The sequence below is a fragment of the Mesocricetus auratus genome, unplaced genomic scaffold (assembly GCF_017639785.1).
Source record: "Mesocricetus auratus isolate SY011 unplaced genomic scaffold, BCM_Maur_2.0 Super-Scaffold_6730, whole genome shotgun sequence".
Classification (NCBI taxonomy): domain Eukaryota; kingdom Metazoa; phylum Chordata; class Mammalia; order Rodentia; family Cricetidae; genus Mesocricetus; species Mesocricetus auratus.
In genome coordinates, this window is record NW_024429184.1 from 36,009,768 (window position 1) to 36,018,114 (window position 8,347).

General features: G+C 37.4%; 1 non-coding gene across 1 annotated transcript; it reads left to right on the plus strand.

Moving 5' to 3' along the window:
- Nucleotides 1-6,825: 6,825 nt before the first annotated feature.
- LOC121139042 lies at nucleotides 6,826-6,932 on the plus strand. The gene has a single exon (XR_005875899.1). It is a non-coding gene; the product is annotated as a U6 spliceosomal RNA (small nuclear RNA).
- The last annotated feature ends 1,415 nt before the right edge of the window (nucleotides 6,933-8,347 follow it).

Consider the following 8,347-nt stretch of genomic DNA (forward strand, 5'->3'; position numbering starts at 1 on the left):
TCCATTATTGGCAGAGTTCTTTGTGCCCAGATCCATTTACACATTTCTTTTAAAGGTTTCAGGGAGAAAGAATCTTCTACCAGCTGTGTAGTTATATACTAACAGTAAACACATAGATGTTTACATTAAGTATAGATTTCATTTCCAATTATAAAAAAGTAAAATGAGTAAGTTAAATTTAACATTTTGTGTATAGGACTTTTATGATGTACAAAACACTGTAAAGAAATGAAAGATCCAAGTGGACATGCTCATTAATTGAAGAAATACAAAGTAAATATTTTAATTATCCTTAATTTACATATAGGATTGCTGAAATTTCTATAAAAATCATAGCAAAACTATTTTAGTTATATATAAGATCATGTTAGAGCTCATAACAAAAAGTATGGATACTATACTATACTGTTTTCAAGACAGGGTTTCTCTGTATAGCCCTAGTTCCTGTTTTGGAACTCATTTTTTTGTAGACCATGCTGGCCCAGAACTTAGAAATACTCCTGCCTCTGCTTTCTAAGTGCTGGGATTAAAGGCAGATAGCATCGTGCTTGACCCCAGCTAAAAACATCTTGACAAAAGGAAGTAATATGCATTCTTAACTACTGAGCCATCTCTCAAGGCCTGCTAGTCATCTAACTTGGAATTGTTATTGATCTTTGGTTGTGGTGGGGTCTGCTAGTCATTAAATACATTTTGATATAGGATTGTAAAAAGCATTTCTTTTTTGCACACAATTAAGAATATGTGAAAGGCATCTGTGTCTTGCATGTGATTCTCAGGGGAGTTGTTGTGGGAGGTAGCTAGAGCCAGGAAAGCCTGGCTTTGTTTTTCCAGATCCCTGTCCTGATTTGATCCTCTTAGAAACCTCACAATCCCTCTATTTATCTTCCTCAGTGTTCCAGAACTTTCCATTTTAATCTTAACATTCCATCTAATCTGTTTTTATTTTGACAATGCTATTTTATGTGGGAACAAGAGACCTTGGCCAGAGGCCCACTTCCCCATCAGCCTGGGAGCAGGCAGCTGTAACCCATCGCAGAGAAGACATGTTTACTAAAAACAATATGGTGCCTGTAAGAAACATTTACTGGAGCACCCTGACCTTGACCTTTTCCAATGACTAACCGCCTCTTCCTGACCCCCCCACCCCAACACTGGTGTCAGGGCATATAATAACCAGCCGGGGTAAGAATAAATTGGAGCCTTGTTAGGGGCTTCTTGAAGCTTTCTGGACACCTTCTAGAAGACTTCTTGCACCACCAACTGGTCTCTGTGTCATGAATTCCGACACCCTCTGCACATTCTCAGACACAGGCTGCTTGAGCAGGGTGTGGCAATTTTATAGTCACGGAAGCAAAGTCTTATGGGTTCAAGTTTTTCTTTCTCTTATGTACATTTTCCATTATTTTCTTTTTATCACTGTTACACTAGTGTTCATGAGGCGACATCTTGTAGTGATTTCATGATAGGTTTAACTAGGGGTTAATAGTATCAGACATTTTTTAAAGGGATTGGTCAATCGTAAATTATTTGGAGAAATTTCTATTAAAAATGTTTTTCCTGCATGTAGAGACCCACAACCAAAAATTAGACTGAACTGGGGAATCCTGCAGAGGAGAGGGACCAAGGATTGTAGGAGCCAGAGGGGTCAAAGGCATCACAAGAAAACCCACAGAATCAACTAATATGGGCTCATAGGGGCTCACAGAGATTGAACTGGTAAATAGGGAGCCTACATGGGACTGACCTAGGCCCTCTTCATATATGGGACAGTTGGGTAGCTTGGTCTTCTTGTGGGACTCCTATCAGTGGGAGCAGGGACTTTTGGTATGCTATTCCGCATAGAGGGTTGCCTTGCCAAGCCTTAATATAAGATGAGGGGCTTAGTCTTAATGCAACTGAATGTGTCACATTCTGATGATATCCATGGAAGCTCTGCCCTTTTCTGAAGAAACAGAGGAGGAGTGGGAGCAGCAGAAGGGAGATGGTGGGGACAGAATGGGAGGAGAGGAGGGATGGCAAGTTGAGGTTGGGATGTAAAATAAGTAAATTCAAAAAAGGAAAAACTGTTCATTTGGTATCACTAATTTGTAATAAATTCATCGAATATGTGAAAAAAGGTGTTTTCCAGTTTATTGGATTACTAAGTCTTTATAATTGATGTTATAGAGGTTAGGTACTATAATCCTATTAATAGCTACCTGATTTTCAAATCTTTTATCTTGCTTGGGTGTGATATACACATACATATATATGATACATTCTTTATGGTATGATTTGGGGCACAAAAGTTTTTAAGTAGGAATTCCATTTTACCTGTGTTAACTTTGATGAAGTCTAGTTTACCTGCAGGTTAACTTTGATAAAGTCTACATTGCCTGCGTTTTCTTTTGTTATTTGTTCTTTTGGACTCACACATAATCAAGCAAGGTCACTTTGGTTCTGGGAAGGTGTGATGTCTAATCTTGGTTGTCTATTTCTGGACTTGAATACATTTGGAATCCACTAAATCAGCAATCTGCTTTATTAATTGGATAATTATGATACACACTAGATTTCTTTTCATGGCTGCTTACATAAAAGGAGCTAGAAGGAAGCTGTTTTTTCCTCTTTGCCTGCTTTCTCTCACTTTGCTGGCAAATTCATTCTGCTACTGAAGCATTTCTTCTAGTTTAGAATTCCAGTGTAGACTTGAAAACAAAATAAGGCATTCAGCCTCACATACTGGACAACTACCAGACTCTTGGCCTTACTGCTCCAAGACAGTCATTGTTGGATTAGCTGAAACTAAGTCCATAGGCCACCCTAATAAATCTCCCTTTAATATATATATATATATTATAACATATAAAGGATATTTATATATTTATACACACATATATATTTGAATGAATATGTATTCATTATATCAGTTTACTTCCTCTAGAGAACCCTAATTAATACAGAATGATCCAAGTTCATCATTTCACATGTGGACATCTTGTGTTCCAATCTCTGTTGTTGAAAAGACTATTTTCCCTCATTGAATTATTTTGACATTCTTGTCAAAAATGATATAGTATTTGAGAAAAGATTGATAGATTAGTGGTTACCAGGGTTTACAGAAGTAGTAGAGACAGGAAGTTAATATAATTGCAGAATGACAACACTCACAGATTATTGGTGATGATGTAAATACTGCATATCTTGACTTTATCACTCTCATGTTTCCTGATTGTGATATTATATATTGGCTTTGTACATTGCTGAACCTGGAGTGATAAGCTAAAGAATATGTGTGCACAGAGTCTATCTATATTGTTTCTTACAACTCTATGCAGTGTAAAATTATCTTAAAATAGAAGCTTCAAGTAAAAATTAAATCCTTTAGGGTTTAGTCAGAAAGCAGAAGGTGTGGCCTCCCATGAAGAGCCAAGAGTGAGTCCCTCATGAATGGACTAATGGACCACATGGGAAGGAGGAGCTGTCACCTCCAAGAGGTGGTCCTCCTAGTCCCTTGCTTCCCATCTCTTGTGGAGAGTGATGCCTTGAAGCCACAGGAGCAGTCTCTGAGTCAGAGAACAGCTTGCCACTTGATAAGCAAAGTCAGGGTTGCTATGGTATCTTTGAAATATCTTCCCATTTCAATTTCAAACTAAAAGGACTCCATTTTAAGAACTCAAAGTGAAAATTTAAAAAATGCAATTCAGATATTGCAGATTCTGCTGTTATCACATTATAGTTTAATATAGTAAAGTTATTTGAAATTATTGAAAATTAATGACATGGTCATTTCTACTCCCTTCATGAATGCAGAACTCTATCTTCCTTTCTATGTATCTACTGTCTTTCTCACTTTGTGGGTTTAGTTTTCTTTGCAAATACATTTTCTTTGTGGGGGTGGTTAAATACAAAGAATTCATTTGTAGCTTGGTGCAACCTTCATTTTACAAGCAAGACATGTATGTGAAAAGACTTATACAGAGCAGTGTTTTGTAAGGCTTTTTCTCTACCATCACTCACTTCACACCTTACCTTACCCTCCTGCTATCCTAAAACCAAACACTGAGAATGGATTCTGTGTGTATACTTTTGCTTTCTAATGGCTATGTGGAAGAAATTAGCATGAGATCTTTAGAAGATTCTGTACCATATGACTAAATATGAATCTTAGTGGAGGTTACAGGTAAAAAAGATTAAAAATAGTGAAGGAAGACTATGTAGAATTAAATATTTTTGTGGGGTTGCATTGTGTAATTGTTAGCACTCTGGACTCTGAATTAAATCTTTTCTCTTCTTTTATCAGAAAAAGAGCCAAGAAGAGAAATTGTAATGTGGGGCAATTTTTGATTAGTAATTTTAGTGAACTTTATAAAAATGTGGGGCCAATAGTCGTATGAAAATTACAAATGCAGAATTTAATGCATTTTTATTTTATCTACTTTTAAATTTACATAAGAAGCAAGGACAAGATTGTTGAAAAAAGGATTATGGTTGTAATCACATCATTAAAGATGAATGGAACCTGTCACAGCAAAGCAGGCAGGAGTTAACATGGAAATATGAGTCTAGCCACTTTGGAAGTCGGTCTAATTTGAGCTTTGTATTTGGCAATGTAATTTGAGCCTTATGTTTGCTGTTTTTAGGGAAACATTGGAAATTGTTTCTGAGGACTTCAACTCTGTAACATATTCCTTTTTTTTTAGTATACTTGTTTATACAGTATAGTGGTTTGAGTGTAATTGGTTTCCATAAACTCATAGAGAGTGACACTGTTAGGAGTTGTGGTCTCATTGGAATAGTTTTGGCATTATTGAAGGAAGTGTGTCGCTGTGGGGGTGAGATATGCTAAAGCTATATCCAATGTCTCAGTTCACTTCATGATAGCTGCAGATTAACATGCAGGACTCTGCTTCTTCTCCCACACCATATCTGCCTGCATTCTACTATGTCCCACCATGATGATAATGGACTAGACCCATGAAACTGTCATTAAATGTTTTCCTTTACAAGAGTGATGTGGCAATGGTGCCTTTCTACAGCAATAGAAACTCTAAGACATACGGCTTACCTCTAACACGTCATTAATAAGACCAGTTTCTTGGAGCTAGGAAGCCTCCCTGTAGCTTTCCTGACTAGTAACCTGCCTGACACATCCCATGGAGCCATGCTAAATCTTCCTGAAGTTACACATGGTGATATTCTTCAGATTCTGGGTCATTCATTCCCATCAACCACAACCTTCAAGGAAAGCCATGAAGGCTCTGAGTCTGTCTCTTTGGCTCCAATTGCCGAGCTATGAAGGTGCATCTGCCTCATTGGTTCATTTAGTCTGCTCGGGTCTGACAGGAGCAAGCTTCAATGAATAAAAACATTAAGCAGATTCTAGGGTAAAGAACACAACAGCAGAAAGACAAAAATAAACCATGTATTGCAAAGAAAAAGAAACAAAAGTAATATCATCAACGTGTTAAAGATTCAATCAATACAGTTAATTATAATGGCGTGGAAGGGAGCAAGGGCCAAACAACAAAATTGTCCTTGAAATTCACCTGTATCAGAGCTCTATTATGTTTCTGAAATTCAATTCTGCAATGGCACAATGGAGAAAGCAAGATCAAAGCCTATTTGAAAACAAACATACAACAATCTCTATGACCACTTAGGATGCCAAAGGAAAAGTTGCCTACCCTTGGGAATAGGCAGAGAATTGGTGCACGGCTGGAATCCCACACTGACTCAAAGCTGACGTCTTTTGCTAGGGCTGGAATAAGAAACATGCTCCTGTCCACAGTTCCATCCAGGAATACGGCAGAGGTTAATATTTTGTTTTCTCACCTTTTGTTTTAGTGCAGAAAATATGACTACAATAGGCTTCTTTTGGAAATCATAAATAGCTGCAGGGTATTAAAATAATCCTATTAACTCAAGTTATAAAACCTAGAGAAAAGTCTTACAAAAAGTTAAGATAAAATAAACACGTGAAAATATTCAGGATCCTTCTTTATTGGGGAGATGCAAATCAAAACTGCAATGAGATTCTACCTCACCCCAGTCAAAATGACTATCATCAAGAAAAACACAGAGGTACCAATGCTGTTAAGGACAGGGGCGAGAGTGTTTCATGACTTTTCTTGGAGGGGCAAAGAAACATCTGTTCACCCTAGGTAGGGCACTGAAAACAGAACAAAGGATGGATGAATTTTCTGGAGTTACAGGAGCATGGATGTGGGATAACTGCAGAAGCATGATAACTCAAAGTCAAACACACTGTTGGAAAAGCCCACTACAACACAAGTGACAACTTGGAAAAGCTACACCAATGTAGCTCCTGCCCCAACTAACACTGGAAGATTTCTCTACCCTCACCCACCTAATTTCTCACTGCTTAGGGAGGGTCCTTGTGGATGCTGTAACTTTCGTGTGCTTCCTGAGTCTTGTAAGTTTCCAGCATCTTGAGTCTTCTGAGTCTCTCTCCTCCATCAGGACTGAATATATCTAATCAGAAAACATAGCTATATCAGGAAAACAATCACATTCACAGAAACTTCAAGAAATGCCTGGAAATAAATCTGAGTAAGGATGTGTGAGACTTCTACAGTGAAAACTTTACAGCACTGAAGAAGAAGAAAGCTGCAAGAGGGTAGACAAGGAAGGACCTCCTATGCTGATAGATCATTTGAATTAATCCTGCAAAATGGCCATTAAACAAAAGCAAGCTATAGATTCAATGCAGTCTCCATCCAAGTTCCACTAATATTATTCATAGAACTGGAAAAACCTAAGATTCATAGAGGAAACTTGTAACTTATGTGGGATCTTTGTATGGACATCTTTGTTTATTTAATACTCATCCTGGCAATACATATACTAACACTGGGTCAATACAGAGCAGAATCACATGGCTCCTGCACAAGGATAGCACACACATCTGTGAATCATGTCATGTTTAAAGAAAGAGACCCATATAGATTCATCTACATGATCACAAAAGATAAAAGAAGTTATAATGAAGAAGGGAAGAAATAGTAACAAGTTTTATCATTCATTAAATGGGAATAAGATGATTTTCTAGCAAGCCCACTTAGAAAACTTAGACATAACTTTAAGACAGATATCTTGCTCACAGATCAGTATGGGTCAGCATGGCTTCTGAACCTGCAGTCTGTCTCTTAGATACATGTCCTAGGAAGACTAAGCCTCCTGATGTTGCTGCCTTTTTTCTTCAATTCTCGCTGTAATTAGTCTTGTCCTAGCCCCTGTCTGCTACCAGTTACCAATATTCTTTGTCAGAATTGAGACACATTTGTTAAATTCCTTTAAGCAAGTGTTCACATCTTACTCTGACATGACAGCACATACTCTCAATGTTCCCAAATCCTCAGTATTTGAATTAATATGAACAAAACATGTACATATCATTTGGACTAAATAATTATAAGGTAATTTTAAGTTGAATAGTGGAGTTGCCACACAAACTGTTGTTATCATGCTAGCGTTGGCTGGACTATGAGGCGTGCAGTCTTGCTACTTCAGACCTTTAGTAGATGATATGGCCTGTCAGAGTACCAATCCAATCAGGTCTGTGGTGGTTGATTACTGTAGATAAACAAGGAGCAGTTGGAAGACATGGTTAACAATTTCTTAAAATGGTGCCAGGTGTTTATTCATTTACCAATTTTAGCCATAAAATTGCATAGAAGTCACTTCGTTCAAGTGAGCAGATGCTGATTGTAGCCTCTGAGGCTGATAAATTCTGGAAGTTTGTGGACACTGTTTATTTTATAAACAGTTTCATTGGGAAATATCTGTGTCTGTTTAAAAGTTGCCTATGGCTGATTTCATGCTGTGACTATGGGACAGAGCAGCGGTGACAGACATCATGTAGCCTACAAATCCATATATGTGCATATCCAGATATATATATATATATATATATATATATATATATCTTGTTGGCACATGGTTCATGAATGGAGTCCTGTGAGACTTCTAGGGGCTTGTGAGAACCCTCAAAGGAAACAAGACAGGAGTCTTGTCATTTCAGTTTCTTCAACACATGGAATTGTTCATGGAATGTGTTTTTGTGCTCTCTCCAGGTATAGCAGATTGGACTGAGTTTACTTCAGATTAATCACTATTGCTTGCTGTTGTTATTCAGTTAATGTTTAAACTATCCTTTATATGCCTCTATGGAAAACATGTTTTTTTCCATGTGTGGCTTGTCCTTTTGACTGTATACAGCTTGAATGCATATGAACTTTACTCATGTGATCTTTCTTAACCTTCATATTATAAATTGTTTTCAAGCTTTGAATAAAGTTGTCTCTTGCATGAGGCTTTAGTTCACCTCATTTATCGGCTCTGT